This window comes from Chroicocephalus ridibundus, chromosome 4, assembly GCF_963924245.1.
Source record: "Chroicocephalus ridibundus chromosome 4, bChrRid1.1, whole genome shotgun sequence".
Classification (NCBI taxonomy): domain Eukaryota; kingdom Metazoa; phylum Chordata; class Aves; order Charadriiformes; family Laridae; genus Chroicocephalus; species Chroicocephalus ridibundus.
In genome coordinates, this window is record NC_086287.1 from 24,751,112 (window position 1) to 24,774,772 (window position 23,661).

The window sequence follows — 23,661 nt, forward strand, 5'->3', positions numbered from 1 at the left end:
AGAAAGATAGTGCAGACAGTGGGCTCTGTTTGAAGGAGGGCTGCAAAGCATGTACCTGGCATGTGTGGAACGATCCCTGCACTTCTGTGCGTGGGAGCTGGAAGTCTATTCCTGTCTCTGTCCCGAAACTCAGCCAAGCTTAGAGAATATTGCACATTAATGAGCACGCTAGCAGAAGTCAACATTTGCAGCTAGAGCATAGCTAAGTATTTACTGGAGCTCAGCCCTGGAATTCTCCTTTCCCAGCTGATATCATGCAATCATGGGGCAAAAGTCTAGCTCAGAGTATTTTTTAGAGGTGAGACATCACATAAATATGTTGCTATATTTTCTAATAGTCATATTAAGAAATACAGATCCTTAGGGTGGCATGTAAACAGGATTAACCCTTAGCTACTGATGATTTCAGATTTTATTTCTTATTAACACTCAGTTGGGTTTAATGTGCCTCTAGCTTTGGATTTGTAAAGGCCACTGGTTAAAAGATCAATTTATAGAAAAGCATCATCTGCTGCGTGAAGGTTTCAGGAGCTGCTACTTACACAGCCAGGTAGTGGCTATTGAACTCCTGTTAACATATTTCCTTGGAATGTTCTGCATGTGAACACCAAGTAGACATTTAAGGCGTTATTCATTGGATCTTGTACTTGGGATTGGATAATCTTGAATTCATAAAAGATGTTTTATTTCACTTTTCTGTCTGAAAGCCCAAGCCCACATCCATCATTTTCATTCAGTAGAGGAAAGAGAGAGCTATATGTTTAAGGAGTCAGACATGCAAACATGTAGAATTGCTGGTAGCTGCTGTAAGCACTGTAATGTTCAGCATCACCACATATTGGCCTATGAGACAGCTTTTTTTTTTTTAAGTGGGAATTAAATACCCAGAGAAATCAAAAAACCAACACAAACCAAACCAGCAACTCCTAAGAAAAAAAAAATCCTTTAGAACTTGTAAAATTAGGCACAGCAGTAATGAAAACTGAAAAGTCCAGAATGCAAAATCTGACATGCTTCACAAATAAGATTGCCTCTGCAGCCTTTAATATGACTTTTACATACACATTCCGTGCAGAATTGTATGATGAGCTGTAAAACTGTGAAAGCTTCCTGTCACGGTGCACAGCAGTGATGATGCTTCTTAACAGCTATTGACTATATTGGTTTGTCCTTAGTGTTCAAAATGGATGATGCTTTTATTCTGCATGATTATTCAACACATTCAGCAGACAGGATTATTTATTTTCTACAGTACATAAGTAATTTGTAGAAATTAATTTCCTTTTACAATACTTTCTTTATCCAGAGGAGTTGAGGGGTACACGGGTCATGAATTTTACTTTTTTTGAGTATGCATTAGTACCAGCTAAGTTCAAAAGGCATATCCCCTCAAATTTATTTGAGGAACACGTGAAACCCAGAAACAACAAATATATAGTTAGGGATCTCCCTGAAAGGTTTTGATTTTAAAAATGGATCATTTGCCTAGCCTGGCAAAGGAACTCCTTTGTAGAAGTCGGAATTCCTGTGCTCTTTTCAAATCTTTTATTTCCTTCACTGGTTACTATATACTGTGTTCCAAATCTGTAATAAGGAAGATCCAAGTCCTATAGCAGCAGTCTGCTTTACTGTACAGGCTGGCTCTTTTCTTAAGTCCGCTATACGCAAATGCATTTGCAGCTGTTAACTGCTTGGTCCACTCTCCCTCTTGAGCCACCTTCATCCATTAATTTCCTCTCTATACTACCAAATATGATGGACACCTTCTGCTCTGATTGGCAGCATGCCTTCCCCCCCAACCCTTCCTTTCTGTCATTGATCCTTCTTTGCTAGTCCCTTGTAGTAACTGGTATATCTCATTATCTGTTTGGTTCTGGCAAAGCTTGCAAGGAAAAGTACTGTCTCTTACATCTGCATACAATTAGAAAAAGCAGGCAAACTCTCAAGGATCCATGTCCTTCTTGAAGTCTGGAATAAAAGTAGCAAACTTCAAGATATGCATAGATCAAGAACACTTATGTCAATTTATTAGATGAGTTGAGAAGAAAATGTAGTTGGCAGTTGTAAAGCAGAAGAGGCAGAGAGGAGGCAGAGAGGGGGGAAATCTCTAGTCGCTATGGGACAGGCAGATATTTGTATGGCATGGTCGTCTTGGCATAGGAGTCTCTTACTCCATTCTTCTTGAAGCAGGTCGCTGGGTGCTGATGGTATAGTGTGGTATAGTGGCTGCCTGTGATCTGGAACCAGCTTTAACCCCTGTACTGATGCTCCCTGCACTTTAGAGGGAAATCCTGATTTTACATCTGTTAAGGACGCAGAAGATGCCTGATATTATAATAGAAAGAATGTGATTTTCACTAATTTCTGAATGGGTTATCACTGAATAATAACAACCAGTTTTGAAATGTGCCTGAAATTTTCCCAACTCATAAAGCAGAAAAATTCAAACTCATTTAAACATCGGGGCATTAAACACTGTTTTTATGGCTTAGATCTTTTGAAATCCAAAGCTATATCTGACTGACCAGATTCTGTTCTCAGTAACACATGTGCAGGGGCAAAATAACCCAGATGACATAACTAAAGCATTCTGAATCCATAGTAGAAGCTAACAGCAATGTATCTCCCTTTTCCATGTAGGTCGTGATGGTGCTTCCATTCTGATTCAGCTCAGATCTGTGTTCAGACTGCTTCATAAAACTGTCCAATGCCCAAAACACTGTGCTATCTTTTTTGATTTCTCCTTTCTTGGCTGTCACAAATCTTCCTTACAAATATGTGAATTTCGGGTTTTAAGATTTTTATCTCCAAATTCTTTGGGTAAACCCTAATTTTTTCGTACCGAGAAGTTAGAAATCCAAATACGAAAGTTTGCTGCCAAGTTGGAATGTCTAAAAATTACAACCAGCTACTGGATTTGTAATTGTTTTGTCATTTCTCTATCACTAGTACCGCTATTATTTTTTATATTACTATTTACTCCTGTTTACTTTACAAAACAGAGTTAGCATTAATTGTTATCTGTGTTTGTCTCCAATAATTCAATGAGTCATTTGTTGCATCAAGACTGAAGAGACTACCAGAGATAACTATAGCTTTTGTTAAAGCTTTCTCAGTTCTCTGGTATGATAGATTTCGTCCACCAAACTTAAAACTTGAACAGCAGTACATACCCTGTACTTTCTTCTAGGCACTGGAACAAAAAACAACGGCTAACACATAAAAGAGCACAGAATAAGTTTCGTGCCCTGGTACTGTTACAGATTTCTGAAGCAACATGCAATCCATATAAACATTCCTTTTATAGCTTTTCATGAGTTCAGTGTAGGTTCTGTGTCATTCTGAAAAGAAAAAATGTGGGCAGGTGCTGTGCACTTTTCTCTTCATGGCTCTGCAGATGCTTTAAAGCTTTCCTTTAATGGAACTGCACGACAGTACGTGGTAGTGCTGTGAACACCTGGCAATTAATTAAAGCCATGAGGTTCTGTTCTTGACATAAACCAGTCTCATACTAAGCCCCACAGAACTGAAAGCCCACATGCTGTATTATTGCCTGCACAGTCTCTTCCAATGATAGTTTAGTGCAGTCATGGCCATTCAGACAGACTGATGTTTCCCACTCAGTGAATTATGGGAAAACTCACCCTTGTCTTAGGGTTTGTCATGTTTGCATATTCATCCAAGAAGGCCATGAACCTTGACTAGAGGTCTCTTGCTTCAGTTTCTAGGCAGATTTTAGGCTCATTACTCGCAGATATAACTCAAATTCTTCACATTCCATTCTGTATCACTGGCGGCTAAAGTCTTTACCTTACAGTTAGTGATGAATCAAACAAATTGTACATAAGAAGGGGCACTGGTTATCTTAATAACTTCTTCCATGACAGTAATGTTTCACCTAATGCACTTTGATGGCACAATCACCATTACACAGCTTGCTAATACATTAATTGACCTTGCTTTTGTGATCAATATATATGAATCATTAGCTCATTTTAGGGAAAAAAGCTGAACATTCTAACAAGCATATACAGTAGAATACTATTAATTTTATATCTTACTAATCCAAGCATTTTGCAATTTGCTCACATAAAAATGAATCACCTCTTTCCAAACAAATATTTAAGACAGGAACAGTTGTGAAATATTCTACTAAGATTATTATTTTTAATAATAAGCTTTGTCATTCTTTGCACTGTGAATATTATTAATGCAAATTGAATAATGCTTTATAAAATACTCAGATAAATTGCTATTTACGATCCATTATGTTTAAAATTTTACAATTTGTTGATATTATTATGTTGATTTCCTTACCTACTAATAAGCAGTATTAAGTAATTTCCTTTATTTATTTCTGTCATTAATGAGTTAGCAATACTGTCTCATAATGTTGTAAAAAAGGTTCATATACGGGCCTGCTGCTCTTTCAAACAAAGGTTCTAGAACAGTGTAAAGTATTTTTTGTTTGTTTGCTTTGTTTGTTGGCTTCAAAGAATTATGGGAATCCACCAAGTCATCTCATAATTACCATTTGAAGATATTTTGGTACATAATGTTATGCAAAAGATAAAGATTTACAGCCTTTCATAGGGAAAATACTTTTGTTCGTTTGTTTGTTTGTTTCTGATTACGGTAATTGGCAGAAATCTAGGCAGGGAGGCTTATTCTTCCAAAATTTCTCAATCTGGAAATCTAGGAAGTATTTAAGAAAATTATATTTCAAAAGCTTAAGATAAGCGCTCACCTGCTCGACTGCGTTTCTTCTTTTGACGTGTGGCTAACTGAAAGGCAGAACAAAAACCCCTCAAAGTTGCTGAGGACTCTCAAGTTCCTAGCAACTTTGTTGTCAGATGGATTTACTCGGACTCAGTCTGGATCACTCCTGATCTCTGTGAAATGTTGCAGGTCCGCTTATCACCAGTTCCCAGGTGACCAATCTGCAGTTTATTCGTATCAGCAACCTTTTTTTTCCTCTGGCCACTCTGACTTTAATGTCGACTGTATATCATCGGGCAATGACAAGAACAGAGGAATTGATCTCTCCTGGCATAATAAGCTTATTTTAGTCTTCAACCGTGCCTTTGTAGTGGAGGTGATATTATAAGTTGTCTGTCACTTATTTGGAGATGTATACACAGAAGGAACAACTCCCAGCAGCTTCAGGGAGCGAGCTGCGTGTGCTCAAGTAAAACTCATGAAAATATTTCATAACAAGCTTTGGAACAAACAAAACTTTTAATGGGAGAAATGATCTGTTCCTACCCCAGAAGCTTTTAATAACTGTTCTTCTGCACAGATGAGGTACTCGGGTAAATAGGCACACACTGACCTTGATTCAGAGGCAATGTCTATAACCTGTCTGCAAAAAGCCCAGTAGGCTGTACGGAGGCTTCAGTGTCAATCAGAGAAAGAAATGGAAGTTAAACAAGCACCACTAGATTTTGTGCTTTTTCCCCCCACGCTCTGTTTGTTTAACCAGCAGGGTGGCACCAGGTGGATGTTAGCGCTCGGGTACAAGGCTTTCACAGAGATTGATGTTCGCAGCAACAGCTGAGTTCATTTACAATGCTGTTCTTTGAAAGCCTCGCTGAATAGATTCCTAAAGACAGTAATTTACTGTCTGTCTTTTCCTCTTTTATTATATTCCACCACCAAAGATGCCTTTTCTTGTTTGATGACTTAAGTATCCTTGCTCAAAGGTGCTTATACATTTTCAAACTCTGTTACTGTTAGAAAAAGGAGAGAAGGAAGAATTATGACTGAGCTGTCTGAATAGTTGCCATGGTCTTGCTGTCCTGTAACTATTGCAAAGTGTTACATTGCCTTACTATTACTCGGAGGCGTGAACAGTAAACAAACTTGAAAGAAAAGAGTGCAGCTTCTGGACAGATCTTTCTGTATTCTTTAATATCTCCTTTCCTATTTAATGTGTGTGAGTTCATCAGCCTGAGAATTAACACTGGATGGGGTTTTAAAAACTGAAGCATTAAAAAGGGAGCAAGACTTCATAGAAACTTAATAATAGCTCGCACCAGGATAGCATGTGCTATCCAGTCCTTTTAGAAGAATTTTTGACCTTCAGTCCCCGGTGTGAGGTGAGCACGTATTGTTCATTCAGTTTGCAGATGGATAAAACTGACAGAGCTGAGCAAAGTGTACTATCTGTTTGTAATGTTCACACTTTAGGTGCTCAAACTGTGGGTAAAAAAAACCCTAAAATCCCCCCAAAAAACCAAAACCCCCAAAACCACCAGAAAGCATTCTATAAAACTCCAATCCATTATTCCTGACAATTTGCACATTTGATGAGATGGGTGGTGGTTTTGATGCCAGGGTGGGGAACCAAAAAGGTATTTCTTGGTCATATCTTAAATCAGCATCTGGAAATAAAGATAATTGACATGGACCAGATTTTGGATCTCCAGGGCTCTCTTATGAAAATAAACAGATATTCATTGAGGAATTGAACCTATATTTGCTGAAATCACTGAGAGTTTTTCCACTAATGGTACTGGGGTTTGGATCAGGCTTTTGAAAAGCTCTCTCAATTTTGTAGCAAACCCATCACCCCATCCAATATCTAAGTTACAAAGTACTTCCTAAGCGATTATGCATACTAATTTCAGTCACCAGAATGTTACGTCTTGTTCACATCTTTGTTTCAAGTTTCTGTATTTTAATTTCTCTCATTTAAATGTTATGAAATTAAAAATAAAGATACATAGCGGAAAGGAATTACAGGAAAAATGGACAGCAAACTGCTGCTTATAGCTTATAAAGCTCCACCCAATAACTGAAAATTGCCAAATATAATATGTATCATGTCATTTTTTTCCCTATTCTGGAAGGGCAGATACGCTTATTTTAGTTTTCTCGGATAGAAATTGCACTGAATTGTTGTGAGTAGCTTTTATAAGTACCAAGAATCTGGGTGAATTTCCGAACAAAGGTGATCTAAAACCTCTATTGTAGGTGGATCTGCAGCTTAATAGAACTTCCCTCATTTTTAAAATATGAAGAAAAAGGTACAGAAAAGGTGGGAGACTTCTCTGTATCCAAGGGTGATCCTGTTAAGAGGGGAATCCTCAAAGTCTAATGATCTTCTATTGTCAGAACTATGCTCTGCGTGAGCCTCTATTTTACTACCACCTCCAGGTTTTACCTTTCCAGGAAAGTACAAATATGAAGAGAAAGGATTCAGTTTTCTTTACTGTATAATTTCCCTGGCTTTCTTTTCAGGGTAACTTGTGTGTTGATTTTTTTTTTTTTTTACGTTCAAGGGCTTGGCTTCCTTTTTGTCATTCCCAACCCAAGCTGAGGCACAGGTATTAATAACAGCAGGAAATCTGCATTGCTTTTGCTTATGCCTATAGAGAAGAGATCAGTCTTATAAGCAAACAGTCCGTCACTTTTAACTAGTGTCAATTTCATCCTCCTCCGGAATAATCCAAAATGTCACCCTAAGATTACAAAAGACAAAAGTAACTCATCTCACATCGTAAACAGTAGACAAATATATAAGAGAGGGACACGGTATTTAGCAGTTTAAAAAAAATCCTCTCTTCTAATCCTGGTAACACAGATGCACATCCTAAATAGTTAGAAAATCAAATATTGTTCCTGTTCATGTTTTGTTAAGCAATTTTGACAACAATACACATTTGGCCAACTCACAAATATAGTATGCCTTATCCTTTGAATTGTGTATGGTTTGCACTATGCTAAGAATGACAACAATTACAGAATTTGCATGCATCTGCCAACAGAACAGATGGCCTTGTAGTTAGAGGACAATGGAGAAAAAAGAAAGGAGAGCAATGTTCAAATGAAATCCAAAACAACAAAGAAATTTTAACTAGATGCTGATACACAGGGCAATAAAGAACTTGATTTGAAAATATTGCAGTAGCAGGGAGAGAGACTGAAATGGATTTGAGATGCTTTCTGAGGAAAGTATGGGAAGTGGATGGTCATGCTTCCACCACGTTAAATCACGTATATACCTTAGCCCTCTGCTGGCTACATCTGCTCGGAGTTATATTGGTGTAGCTCGTTCAGTCCTAACGTCTATGCTGAAGTTAAGGTTTTCATCATGACAGGCATATGAAGATACCCATAATATGGAAAATTTACTTGTAGAAACAGATCTTAGAGTGTAAATACTGGAAAAGTTGTCAAAAAGTTATTAAAATAGTCACTATAGTCATGACTTTGAATAGCTGAAAAAGCTAAAGACACATGCATAGTTCCATTCCTTTTATCCTTATACATCAGTGGCTAACTATTCAGATAGTCAATGTTGGACTGATTTTTCCAACAGTAGAAACTGTTTTTCTAGCATGGGTATCCCAATTGCACCTCCACTCTGACAGATGCTTTACAATATACTGAACAAGAATATATCTCTGCCCCATTCAGTTTACAATCTAGGAAGCAAACAGATTTCCGTGTGTGTATGAAGTGCAAGACACAGCGAAGTATACGATACAATACTGTGCGACATGGAAGACAGACGCCATAGCATATCAGTAGTTGAAATGCTAACCTTTTTTTTTTTTTTTAAAGAAATAGGACAAAAAGAAACTTCAAAAGAAATATTTTAGTGATAGAATGAAATAGATCTGCAGCAATCCACAATGACTTCTTCCAATGTCTGACAGTCAGCATGGGAAAAAGAGCACAAAGATCCTATTTGAAAATATAATGAATTGAATGTAGCAGTATAGTCAGTTAGAACTGTGGCTTGATCTCAATACTAAACAAAAAACAGCAGGGAAGGTGAATACCAGCTAAGAAATACTATGAAAAAAAGTGTGCTAAGAAAAGTGAAAAGAGAAAAAGGGATTCTTCATGATCCACTAAGGAAACAGCTGATAAAATGCATCTCTGATTCACAATTCCCCATGATTCAAGGTACTCTTAACAAATGAGAGTGGAGCAAACCGTAGGCTGATACAACCAAGTTTTTCAAGCTGATGGTTTGTCCTTTCGGAACAAAATCATGGCTAGTGTAATTTAGGACAAATGCTACTTGATTGGTATCTTCTAAACTTCTTATCCTTTATTGCATCAAATCCATATTTAGCCCAAAGTATTTTCCTTTTATTAGTATTTATTGTAGGTGCTATTTGTCCCCTTGTTGTCTTGCCACCTGTAAGTACCTGTAGTTCCGGTTTGTTATCCTGGACCGCATTCATTAAGGTCTAATCACTCTGTACGCACACGCTACCTCATCTCACTTCACCTTGTGACTGCACTTCCATGTGACTGCAAAGGATTTTTATTGAAGAGGGAGGATTTAACACTGAAGATTGCTTCCTGTGCATTCATCCATGAAGGTTTTTTTCCTGTTTAGTTATATATTCAGATGTAAATGAGTCATATTGCTGTGGCACAAAAACACCTCACAGAAGCTAAAAATAAACATACATCATCCCAGACCAAGGTCCCATGACTTAACAGGACAAATTTTATTTGCTTAATTTTCCATTTCTTGATGTATTTCCTTATTTTTGTCTCTCACAAACATATAACATAACATAACATAACATAACATAACATAACATAACATAACATAACATAACATAAATAGTTATTTAATTTTATTTTATACTGGAAAATGTATCTGTGAGAAAATTTAAATGGAAGAAATGGGTCTTACAAATTGTTTTGAAGATTCTGACTCTTTTTTGTGGACATTTCTGTTTCCAAGCAGATGAGAGTTACAAGGCCTTACCCTTATTTCTACAGAAGCTCTATTTCCTGCTTTCATAACTGTCATCTTTGGAGTAGACAATTTCGTCATATTCTCTTCAAAAAAATTAACATTAAGGAGAAAAGATGAGAGAGAAATTGTCTAAATTAGCTCTTGTCTTACTGAATGAATGCATTGTTTCTGTTTAATGCCAAACTGTTCATGAGTGACCACACTGGTTACAAAAAACAGATTCAAAGTCATAAAGATGTTGACAAGTAATAGGTGAGATCACAGCCTTCTGTCCCAAAACCAAAGGGAAGATGTGAGATGAATTTAGGAAGAGATCAGAGAGCTGAGAACAATGATCTTCCAAGTTGCAGGTTTATACTGTGGTAGGGTGAAATCATTGGAAATAGAAGAGCATTTTCATACTGATGGGAGGAGAAAATTCCTACAGTTAGAAGGTATTTCCAACTTTTCTTTGGTTTCATACTGTGCTTCTTTTTTACATTTAAAACAATAAAGAGACTGAACTCCTTCTTAAGAGATGCAAGTAAAAGTGTTTGTATAACAATTTGGAGACTGTGGAGACATGATTAGTCACATTCTGATGTCAGTTTCATATGGCTAATATTGGAGAATTTCAGTGAAGTTGAATTACTAGTAGAATCTGTTTTATAGATTTTCTTGTAAAGAACTGTTTTCAAAGATCAAATAAACGCATCAGTTATACTTTTTGATTTTAATGCCTACTACCAATAGGTAAGGTGAATAAAATCATTGCCATATCTTAGAGCTTCAGATCCTACGGCTCGCATACCATGAGTATAATGGAAACCTGAATACAGTCTGCCTACAAGTTCCATCTACCTTTGTTGCCATAAAAAAATGGGTATCCTGCATGCTTACCACTGGCCACTTGATATTCCCAAAAGGCCCATGTATGTATTTATGCACACGTTCATTGTTGGAGCACCAAAGGTATGATGTGCTTACACCAATGACCCTAACAGCAGAAGTACACTTGAGTCCAAATTAAAGATAACACCACTTACCCATTTATTTGCCCTTCACGCCTCATACATCCAAAAGCTATCCTGAAGCCGCTGCAGCTCACTTGAGTTGGTTTTGATTCAGGTTTGATGTAGTGTCTATATATATGTAAATTGAGATGGTATTTATTGTATACTGAATATATATTTTCACATACGTTACCCATTTATAGCTCATTATCTGTCTCACTGAATCTATATACATACTGGTGTGTGTATGTAACAGCTTTCACATGTTATATGTTTTCATTCTTTTTTCTGGGAGCTTGCACAAACATCAGGACAGTTAACAGTCTCATTTTGTTGACTGAAAGTAATCTGATATTTGAAAATACGCTAATTTGAAAATACATTTATTAATAAACTAGTTTATCTACTGGAGTGTCAAGAATATATCCTTATTTTCATTAAGAAAACCTCTCTCTCTTAAAGGTGAAGTGTTAAATGGCCAATGGCATTGATTTATAGCTAATAGTCACTTCATTTCTGTTATGGGAACTCTGAGGACAGGCTTGGTCTCCAGGCTGTGATAAAATGTAGGTTAAGTATGCCATTTATTATTTGTCCCTTTATGATTAATTGATCATTTGGAATGTTGATTACTTAATCATCCAAAATATTAATCAGCAGCCAGCTAAACAATAGCCCTAAATTGGTTTAATATCAATGACCAGGTGGCCACCGAAAGGAAGAAATCTGTCCAATTAAATAGCTGAGTTTGGATTTTGCTGTCAAATACTCACCATCAAGCTCACCTCCCTACTTGCTGCTGAAAGTTCAGTACTGGCATTTCACCAAAATCAGCCCTCTGAAGTGCTGGAATCTGTGCTTTTACTCAGCAAATGCCTGCGTTGTTTCAAAATCCAAGGGCAATTCCACACGGCCCAGGCAATGTTTTGTAACGCCATCACAAGATCTTCTGGATGCAAATAAATATGCCTGAAGCTCACTGTAAGCTAGCTAATCAATGTGATAATTCACAGCAATACTGCAATGGTAGCCAAGCTCGCTCTTGCTATATGAGGAAATTCATTATCACACAATTAAGTGTCCAAAAAGATTCCATCTATATCATCTTTTTTATCCTTAATGAAACAAATTCCCTGCTTCAAACTGGTGAAGTTCCTTTTCGCTTTCTTAGTGAATACTGGGAAAGTTATCCTCTTATTGTAGGCTCGGCATAACTGGGAACATAGTTTTGCCCAGCTGGGTCTTTAAACTGAAGATTTAGTGTAGTTTAGTGATCAAAGTGGCAATTGTGTTCTCACGTTTATTACAAAATAGCACCCGATCTCTGCATGCCTCAGTTTACTGAATAATTAATTCTTTTTATAATGATGTTATGGATGCAATTTTTTGTTAATGGTATTTTACTGAGTTAATAAACATGTCCTGAACCTACCTAATTATTGTGTTGATAAACACAATAGAACCGGTGATAACATGTTCTGTGCTTTGGCAGGGCATTGATGTCTATGGGAAGCAATATGCTTCCCACTATCTCAACTCCTCTTCAATGTCCCCAAGAAATACAGCTTCATACCTGAGAAAGCATTTATGATGCGACATTGTGAGAAAAATACAAGAGACATCCTTGCGGCTGCTTCTTGCTATTCAGTTGCCCTGAAAATGGCAATAAATGAAAAAGCCATCACTAATTAATGAAGATCCTGTGCTTAAAACCAAACCTCCTGAAGGTCTGTCTGTAAGAGACATACTGCAGTCAAAGCATGGGGTTGCTCCTGGAGCAAAGCAATAATTTTAATAGGTGACAGCACTGGACAGAAAAATAACAAGCAGATTTAGTGTTTGTGTCCTCTGTGTTCTTCAGTATAATGCTGTGTCTGCAGAAATCAATACTTAATGTTTCAAACTTATTCAGATGAGTTGATTTCAAGTTTGAAGCATAGCGCTGTTTGGCTTAGAAGGATCATTGTTTCCTTTCTCGATCAGAGCAGAAGAGTCTTTGGAAAATGCAGTTTTTAACTTCTGACAAGCTAGAGATACTAGGAAATTCTGATAGGTAGTTTTTTGCTTGTATTTGTAAGAAAGAAAAAGTCTTTGCTTGCTGTTTTTTGGATTGTTTGCATTTTTGTATTTTTTTCTTTCCTCTATACTTCACCACAGGAATATCAAGGTTGAGTCTGAAACTTACCAGTTTTTACAGGACTTTTGCTGAGAAATACTTTTTTTTGTGTCAAAACTTAGTTTATGGGCAAAAATGCATAAACACAAAACTGAAGTTTCTGACCAAATTTTAAAAATAAGTATCTACTAAGACACTCTCACAGAAAACCTGAATGTTAAGGAAATAGGAGATCTCAGGCTTAAGCCTCTCCTGTTCTTAACTCACCGTGGATTTGAATGAGATTGTCTCACATCAGAAGCACGTGTCTTTATCTCTGATATTTTCTGAGATGTCATTTTCATACAGTCCTTATTTTCATCCAGAGCAGAAACAGAAAATATTTTGACGATATTTTCTTTTACTCACATACATATCTTTTATGTCCGTGAAAACAATGACCTTTTTTTTCCCTTCAATTTAGTCTTTCTAAATTATTCCTACATCTGTGTCGCTCAACCTCTGTTATTTAAAACAACCAGCTAAACAACAGAATAGTCCGGCCCAGGATTTCTTACAATTCGTGTCCAGGGTTAACCAACATTCCAAGGTGGCTTCAGAGTTCTGTCGACCACGTGGGTTTAGATCCCCACATTATGTAAGTCAAATTCAAAGCCAGCATTGAACTTCTTTAAAGGATAGGTACCATCAATTCTACTCCCCCTTTTCCACCAGTCTTTTGTTCATGTTGAACTGTGGACTCTAAGATGGAGTCTCTCAGGACTAGGAAAGTACCCAGCCTAATTGGGGTCTAATTTCATTAGAGACCTGTATTAAAAATAAGCAAATATAAAGTGTCACTGATACCACGCAGTGCATCAACACGGTATCTGTTTGTGTGTGTCAGGTACATAACACATCATTTCCAGATAAAAAAAACTGTCTGAGGTAATAAATGCTGCTTTCATTTTTAGTGGAAAACTGTGAAAAAAGGTTGGTTTCACTATAATTAATTATAATCATAATTATATTTATAATTAATGGCATCAATTATTGGGAAACAGAAATAAAAGTGCTTATGGTTTTCAAATGTTTCTGCACTACACGTTGACTGACTACAATGATAATGTCTGAGAGCAGACGCAGAAAGGCACCGAGGCTCATTTGGTATAGCTGTGTTATTATGCAGTAAATGAGAATGTGATGTGAATGTACTTCGAGATTAAATGGTGATATGGTCAGTTGTTGGAACATAGGCAGGCATGACACTGATTCCATAGAGGACCATAAAAAAGATCATTTTCATGAAATGAAATAGGATCTAAACCAAGACTTTTGCTTCACCGTTATCCTTTTCAAATTCAGGAGAGCAAGTAAGCACTGTAACAGCTCAGGATTCTAAAATGCAGCACTCAGTGATGTGCAGATGGCTTTCTGTCTGTTTAAGACTCTAACATGCCCCCGTAGACAATTCCAAATTTTTCTCCAGCTACAGGCTCATATGTCCCACATGTTATATCAGCTCTTCAGGAACCCACACAGACTTCAGCCCTCTCCTGGTTCTCTCGGATAAATGATGGCCAGATGTCACTGGCATAAAATAACCAATGGGATGCGATACTAAAGAATTCTGCACCCATATGTTTATCTTCAAATCCCAGGAATTTTCCAGCCAGTGGAAATTTTCAAGTGATAATAAAAGCAATCATTGGCGTTTTGAATAAGTTATCGTTAAAATATGTTTTCAAATATATTTTTATATTTAAAACATATTCAGAAAAATGAATCTGAAGTGGATGCAATGGAGGAATAGCTAGATACAAATAACACCACAATGATCAATAATAAGTCACAGAGTTTTAGGACCATTTTTTTTAATATGCTTAATGACAATAATAACCAAAATTATAATAATTAAATTTTTTTTCTTTTATTACCTTTGTGAAATAAGTCCTTGGCCTTGACTATACCTTTAGTACATTGGAATAAAAAAAAAGGAAAATAAACAAGATCAATCAGTTGAGAGACATGGATGAACAGGATACTAAGCCCCAGTCACTTCCTGGCGTGCTCAGAGTAAATGATATGGCATGTGAGAAACAGAAAAGGTTTTACTAGCATAAATATCACTTAAGGTGTTGAGCCTTTGATGAAGAGAACTGAAAAGAACTCCAGGAAAGTTACACATGTATAAAATAGAGAGGTGACGAATTAATAGCAAAACAATGCCAACTCCCAAGAAAACAGTTGCTAAAAGAAGCAGAAAATGGTATCTTCCTATTCAAGTGAAGTGCAGCAGACAGGTGCCTGCAAAATGGGAGACCTAGTTCCTGGTCACCCAGTATGAGGAACCAACCTAGGAAGCCGTTGACTGATAGAGCGATGGGGTAGACAGTTAAGGTATTAATTGCTCTGATGTCACACGTGCTCCGCAAAAAAAATCTCTGGCTTGACAGATTAACTGTATTTTTGTCTCTCTTGATCTTAAGGGGCGGTATCTAAACTCCTAGCTGAGGACCTTATAGAGCTCCGCAATTTTTAGTTTCTAGAGGAAAAGATGTAGGTACGTTCAAAGGAAACAATGGGAGACAAACCAAATAGTGATGACCCACTGCGCTAAATGACAGAGAGAAGAGATTATTCAACTTCTGCTACCACTCAGTAAAAGCAAGAAGACTCCTTTCATGCAGAAGCATTAGAGTATTGGAAAGTCTTCAAACACTCAGCTGGTACAAGGATTCAGTGCCCCATACAGAAATGACAGTAAATAAGCAATGAAAGCTATAGCAAGCGGTCAAGAATCTAGACTAGCACCTAAGTTACCAAAACACAAATAATCAGAAAGTTCAGATGAAAATGGCAATAAGCTCAGCTGCTCCAGATCACTGAACAGAATAAGTTGATGTTGCTGGATTGCTTTGCTACAGAGGCACATGCAAAACTGAAGTAAACCCTGTGATTAATGAACTCATGCCTAAATCCAAGAATGAAAACAGTGTAATCAATGTGACAACAAGTCAACAATGAGTTAATGGGAATAAAGCTTTCCACTCCACTATGCCAAATAGGAGAAGATTCAGAAAAAGATACCTTTCTTAAACTAAAACAAATTATAAAATACTTATATCTCCATCTATTTTTATATTAATTTGTCAATTCCCCTAAAAGCAGTCAGGAATTGCCATTCCTTACCTTGGGAGGTGAGAAAAGAATGTTTGAGTGGTTGTAGTGATTTTCCACTGTGCTATAAACTGGAATGCAGCAGCACGCTGATCTCCCTTGGAGTTTGTCTGTAATCTTTAGGCAAATCACTTAATCCTTCAAAACCACAGTAAAACAAGAATAATACAACTTTTATAATCTGTTTGTAGTTTGATGATAACAGATCTGTCATACTCTCACACACAGGCATGAAGATGTTTAGGCTTAACGTTCCGAAGAAGAACTAGCATGGCACTGGATACCTATGGCAAAAGTAAAAACTCTCTAAAAATACCAGTTATGAGGGGCAATATGTTGATATTTGGTAGCACAGAAGCGCAGTCTTGGAACATATTTGCATGTGTTAGGCATGTCTAAAAGACATTGGTTTTAAATAGTAAATTTTACCTTTTAGTAGAGACAAGTTTGTAGTTTTGAACACGTGTAGAAATCTAGGCTGACTCTGCCTAAATGTTCCTGGGGTAGAACATTTACGCAGAGTGGCTTCCTTAATCCAAACCAATGTCTTTAAGTATTATGTCAAAATGTTCATGCTTGAAACAGGAAAATGTTGAGAAACCTAGTGCAAGAGTCTCCTGTGAGCAGGGACAAACAAAGCAGATCAGTCTCTCGTGAGCTGAGTCTCTCAGTTCACCGCGCGATACATTCTTCTTCAAGAGCTGAAATAATAAAAACTGCGGGCAGATCTGTGGGAGTCATTTACACTGGCTTTTGGTGGTAGGCGCAGCTAGAGGGGGAGGCCAACTGAGTGAGGAGCAGGTAACAAAACCAAGTCATAGCACTATATCACAGCAACTTAATTCACACCTTAGTACCAGTAAGATTTAAAAACATGATTGAAGGAAGGCTATTGCAAGAAGAGAAAAGCAACCAGCTGGCCTTGAAGTGGCTTCCTGGAGACAGAGACTATAAATTGGTTTAGTTCTTATGTGGAAATTAGGTGTTCTTCTCTATTAAGCTTTTTGGTTATACCTTTTTTCTCCCTCTTAAATCCATATTGTTTAACAAACCACTTGGATCCCACCTGAGAGAGGGGAAAATGAGTTCACTGGAAGCCTGAATTGTAATGTCATTTCCCCAAGTTCAGAGGATTTTGCCAGAGCTTTAACCCAGCGCTTTTTGTAGTGACTTTTAATTTCAGCCCAGCCCTTGTTGCCGCCTATCAAGTAAGATGGGAACAAAGGCTTGAACAAAAAAGTAACATACCACTGTCTTAGGAAAAACCACAGTATCAAAATATGCATTTGTTTGGTCATGCTCCACCCTGTGGATCCTGATATGTCTTCGCTTCCTCCACACCGCCATAGCACTTGAAACGCAGCTGGTGGCAAAGTCCCACTGAAATGGCAGGGGAGGCCAGGCTTTAATGGTCTGAAGTTGCGGCAGGGGAGGTTTAGATTAGATATTAGTTTTATTGAATTACTTTACTGAAAGAGTGGTCAGGCACTGGAACAGCCTGCCCAGGGAGGTGGTTGAGTCACCATCCATAGAGGTACTTAAGAAACGTCTAGATTTGGCACTTCAGGGCGTGCTCTAGTGGCAGAGATTGTAGGGGTTGTTTTTGTTTGTGTGTATGCTTGGACTCGATGATCTCAAAGGTCCTTTCCAACCATGAAGATGAAGGTTCTGACCACATGGGTCTTAGGTCTGCTGCTGGGTATAATCTGAGGAGACTCAGGGAAAGCAAGCTTCCTGCAAAGGTGTTCGGAGTGACATTGGATTTCCTCTAAACTACTTTGTTCCCAAGAAGTTAGCAAGTATTACAGCTCCATCTATTCGGTGGCTTTTCAATGAGTGAAATAAACAACTCAGGAGCATTGAAAACCAAATTTGCATCCTTTGATAAGCGCTGAGAAAAAGTGCTAGGATTTATTGGTGATCTGGTTAAAAGCCTTCCTTTCTGTCCCTGATACATAGCAGAGACAAAAACTTAAGAAAAGCTGACTGGGAAAATAATATCACAGGGAGGAAGATAGCTGTCGGCAACATAAAATATCTTTTCTTGTCTACAGATTCACTGCTTCCATTCTCTTCACGGGCAATATAAAAGAAATTGAGAGCACCATCTACTAGAAAAGGAGGAGTCCAGCAAACTGCCATGCTGCCTGATGTATTTTCCTTCTCACCTCAGGACTGTCTACTACATAATTGGCAATAAATTGTTATTACTTCCCACTATGGCAATTCCCTTTGTGGCTATTACATAGTTTGGATAGACTATGACTGAGCCATAGAGAGAATAAAAAAAAAATACAAGTGCAGTGCCTAAGTGCTATCAATAAGAAAAGAATATTAGTGACAATAATGTAAGGCCTGAAATGGATTCTCGTATTTCCTATAAGCTGTACAATAGAAACTTTGTTCATATGCCACACCTTGGGCCAGGTCAGCACAAAGACTATAGATTTTTTTTCTAATAGCACATGTTATTTAAAAATGTGTTTGCATTACACCTATTAGCAGATGTGTTGCCATTCTAGTGTAAGTAGCTTGTGTTAGCTGACAGAAGTAAACAATAAGAAAATTATATCACCTAAGGCTTTACTTGCTCTGTCTTGTTGGTTCTTACTTGCCTTTCTCCTTTTTTCTCCACTTCTTTTACTCCTTGCTATCTTTATGTGTAACTGAATCTCTTAACACTCTGAAGGTATCTTAAAATAGAGTTTTCCTATCTTTTTTTTTTCTAAATAACTGGACTTCCTGATGGATTCCTGAGTCTGTCCCAGATTCCAGAGATACTTACAGAAGCTATATTTACTAATCAAAGATAAACTGAAATAAACAATAAGAACTCCTACATGTCCTCTCTTGTAATGCTTCATGACTCTGTTGGCTTTTATGTTGCTGAAAATACATTGGGATTTTTGCTTGAGAGGTTGAAACAAAATAGAGGATTGTACAATTTGCAACATGACTTGAAGTGATTAGAGCAGCTCGGGTACAGGTAACAAGAGGAGATTCCATAACAATTGACATAAAGCCCCATATTAAAAAAAAATAAACAGTGCAAAAACAAACGAAAGAAACAGAGAGGAATGTAATGAGACATCTAGACCTCAAGGCATCACAATTACAGAGATTTTTACTTTTGCCTGGCCTTTCTGTCTCAGCCATTGCTAGTGCACTCCCCAAAATAACACCCCAAATCTTTGGAATGATTGACGAACATCCTATGGACCTGACACTGGTTGACTTCAGAGACTTAACCTGACACTGCAAGATTTGCTTTATGTACAAAGCATAAAAATGCTAGGAGACTTTAAGGTCTGAACCTAAGTTTCTCCAAATCGGGTCTCATTTTGTCCCATGAGGTCTTGTGCTGTCTCTGTTGAAGCCTGATACTGAAAACTATAGTTTGAGTACAAGACACAGAGAAAGGATTATTTGCTCTTACCAGTGCTGTCAGTAATTCATCTTTTTATCCTCACCCATCTTCTAACGTATCAAAGCAAAATCTTCCCTTTCCACACATACACAATAAGGCTAAAGAAAGGGGGGGAGAGAGCATACGCTCAGAAAGGTGAGAATGTTCTCAGAAACACAAGTGTGGAGAAGTGTGGTGTAAATTAGAGGTGTGCTTGGAGAAAGAAGACTGCACTGAAAGCAGAATCCAAATCAAAAGAGTGTTGACATCTGCAAAAGAGCTGAAATGATTTTTCCAAAGCTAGACTTGAAGGTCTTACCATCTTATATAGAATTAATACTTTCTCATGCCCTAAAAGTCCAGATTCAGGACAATGCAAAGATTGCTTCAAACCTTCTAGAAATATGAGGGATAATAACATTCTCCATCTGTAAGATGTTTATCTTCCACATTACTTATGAATAATTCACTGCAGAGACATGAAATAATGTTGAGCCAAATCCTGGGACTTTTTTGTTTAAATTTTTCTTTATTTAGGAAAAAGACATGTTAAAATCAAGGCACGTGAAGTCTTTTTGAAATCTTTTTTATTCACAATTTCTTTGCTGTTCAAACAGAACTCTTATTACGTTAACATGTTTGTTTTCTGTTTCCTACTTGAAACTACCAGAGCCTGATGAAAAGTGAATAATATAAACTACTTTTCAAAAAGAAAGAAGAAAAAAACAATCCTTGGAATGCAAACTGTGTTTATGCACCTGTGTTCATTTTCTGTCCCCTTGATAAACACAGAAAATTGATTCAAAACTGAGTGAGCATTTAGTCATCTTTCCTCAGAACCTTGGAATTTTTCCCATTGGATGCCTATAACCATACACCTCACTGAGGTCTTTAATGTGTTTTATAATTCTTAACTTTAATTCTTAATCTTTACTAATTCTTAACTCTTCAATTAGGAATAAAGCAATTTGTGCATTGGAATTTTGACATGAGGTTTTTTTGATTGTTTTTGTTTATTTGCTTATTATTCCTTTCTTGGAGAGATTCCCTCGATACAGTCCAACTAATTTAGGGAAAAAAAAAAAGTTATACCAATTAAATTTTCTTTTGCCATAATGAGGACTATACATATGTACTGAAATGCTTTCATGCCAGAAAAGCTAGTATCTTTTACGGCAATGTATTGCTTCTATTCATGGTGCATCTTGTTTTGCATTTGCTTCCATGATAGTAAGAAGGGAATTTGCCGTTTTTCAGATTTTATCAATGAGAAAACCCTTTTTTACGAAATACATGGTAATACATGGTTACTGTGACAACAGCAGCTAAGTATATTTCGTGATTGATGGTCATTTCCAGTTCCATTACCCACAAAATAAAATTCCTAGAAATCTTATTACAGAAACATCAACTTTATTAAATCACAAGGTAAATATTTTTGGATTAAATGCTGATATTTTTATCCAGCTGAACAGAACCCTATTTCACAAATGCTCCCATCATAATTTTTTAAGGAACTTGTAGCAAAAGATACCATTCAGAATGCAATAAATATTGGCTCTGCAGTTTATGAAATAATAAGATATAAATAATTTTTAAAAAGGGATTACAAGAAAAGTCCATGCAATGTTAAAAAGAGACAATAAGAATTTGTGGGGTGGGAGGGTAAGAGGGTGGAGGAAACCAAAGGAACACTTGGAGGTACTCAGCACTGCTTCATCTTCATTTGAATGGACAGTGAACTGGTGCCAATATACAATGCCCACTTATATGTTTGAATGATATCACACAGCAAGGTGTTCAGAGACTGCTATTTTTTAATTATATTTGCAATGCTAAAAGAAAGTCGAAATTACAAGCTAATCATTCCTTAGTGTTACTTTATTTTTCTTTCATTTTGATGGAAAATAAAAAAAAAAAAAATATTTTCTGATCCAGCCAAAACTGTGTCATGCTGTAGGTGTGTTGTTTTTTTTTTTTCCTTTTTAAGAAACTGAAGTGCATTTCAAAATGCAAGAACAGAACAATCAAAAAAAATATTTCCAACAGCTTTAATTTTTGCAGGTTTTATTTTTTCTTTTTCTCAATTAAAATCACTACTAGAATTCATAAAGCAAGGAACTTGAAAGGACTTTGACAGGTCATCTAGATTCTCTCTGTAAATTTGGTGGGTTCTACACGAATACTTGAGTCAATCCAAAATCTTTTAGTGAAAAATATTTCTTCTGAAAAAAGTCACCCAGTTCTGTCATGTGGCCTAAAGTTAGGATAAAACTAACACATTTTCCCCAAAAGGTTTGCGGTTTAGAGTCCTAAAACCTTTTCATTCTGTATGCCATCTTCCATCTTACAGTGATTAAATAAAATCTTAGAGAAAACATACCCTGCAAAATGCAGTAGAATCCTGAAATTATTTTTGTAAAGGAAAAGCCAAGGCTTTGCAATATTTATGATGTATCACAAATTTCTGCTCACGGTGTCCCTTTGTTCTCAAGTGATGCAAAGAAGAATTTGCAGTATTTCTGGAATCAAAGGACTTGTTAGTAATTCTGAATCCTAGCATTCTTTTTTCATTTTTTTCTTTATTTTTTTCTTTTCTAAATTTCACCTCTCCCTGTTGTATTTTAATTTTTATTGTGATTCACCACAGAAATGTCATCAAAGACCTGTGCACCAGCTATCCCCTCAGGGTCTAATCACCAGCCCTTCAAGTGAAAGAGAAATATCGATTTCATGATAGTTTGAAAACAGAAGGAAACCACTTTGCAGTGCTCCTCTGAATGTATGTGCTTCCTAGTTACTTCTACAAGCTTTTATAGATTTATAGCACTCTGATATAGGCTCTGTCTGGATGGTTTTTGAATGCTCATTTTCTAATGAAAACTGTTTTGTTGATGTGTCTAAGGTAAAACTGCCCTTTCCTATAAACCTGAATCGCTCAGTATATGTGAATACAGAATTCTGCAGGGCTGTTTCAGGTGTCTGTGCTAAATGAGCTTGGGCAAATGACAGGAAGGGTCACGCAACCTGATACAGGTCAAAAATCTGACCACTGAAATAGCTGTTATAATGACAGAATAAAATACCATTGTTGATACATAAAGCAAAAAACTGCTAAGTGTGAAATACATTAGTAAATTGTTCTTCTTCACGAAAAGTGCTGTCGTAAAGATGACTATATTCTAAAATTTTACGCAGACTGTTTCAGCATATGTGTGGCTTCCTTTCGTGATGGATGATTTTATGTTCCTGGACAATGTAGTAATCCCACTGAGCGTTTAAGAACAACATATCAAGTCCAATGCCAATGTCCTCGCAAAGCAGCAACATCTGAAGGATAGAGAGTTTGGTATGTTCGAAACCCCCAACTTCAAATACAGTTGTTTGCATTCCAGATACCAACACGAACTAAAACTTCTGTTTCGAATGGCTATAGGTTTATCGGCATGAAAATTTAATTCTCTCAGAATGACAGTCTATAAGATAACAATGAAGGCAGGTAAACCGGTACCTATAGACTGAATTTTAAAAGGAGAAATTGTTCTACATTATCATTGTTGATAGTAAAGAGGACAAAGGGACGAACAATAGAGAGAATGAAAACAACTACTTATGAAAAGAAATGGGGAAGAGATTCAAAATAGTGACTTGCTTTTGTGCCTATGTGGATGTGTTTATGTACATTTACCTTAATATTGTAGCTTTAGGTAGCGCTTACATATGTGCTGTAATAACATTTGTGCATGTTGTTTACCTGGACTTTAGTAAGGCCTTTGATATGATTTCCCACAGCATTCTCCTGGGGAAACTGCCTGCCCTTGGCTTGGACGGGAGTACTGTTCACTGGGTAAAAAACTGGCTGGAGGGCCGGGCCCAGACAGTGATGGTGACTGGAGTTAAATCCAGTGAGCAGCCGGTCACGAGTGGTGTTCCCCAGGGCTCAGTATCCTTCCTTTCCTGATTTCTTACGTGTGAGGACTGAGAGCTCTTGTGCTCTATGGAAAGTGTCCTTAAAGATCTGCCAGCTCTGTTCTGATCCCTTTCTCCCTGAGGGCAGTTCCCCGGAGGGTCCTATTCATTAACTCCTTGAAGAGCCGGAAGTTTGCTTTCCTAAAATTCAGGGTCCTGACTTTCCTTTTTGCCTGGCCCATACCCCTCAGGACTGCAGACTCCACCAGTGCAGGATCACTGCAGCCCAGGCTCCCTCCAGCCTTGATCAACTCACTTGCACTGGTGACCAACAGGTCCAGTATTGCAT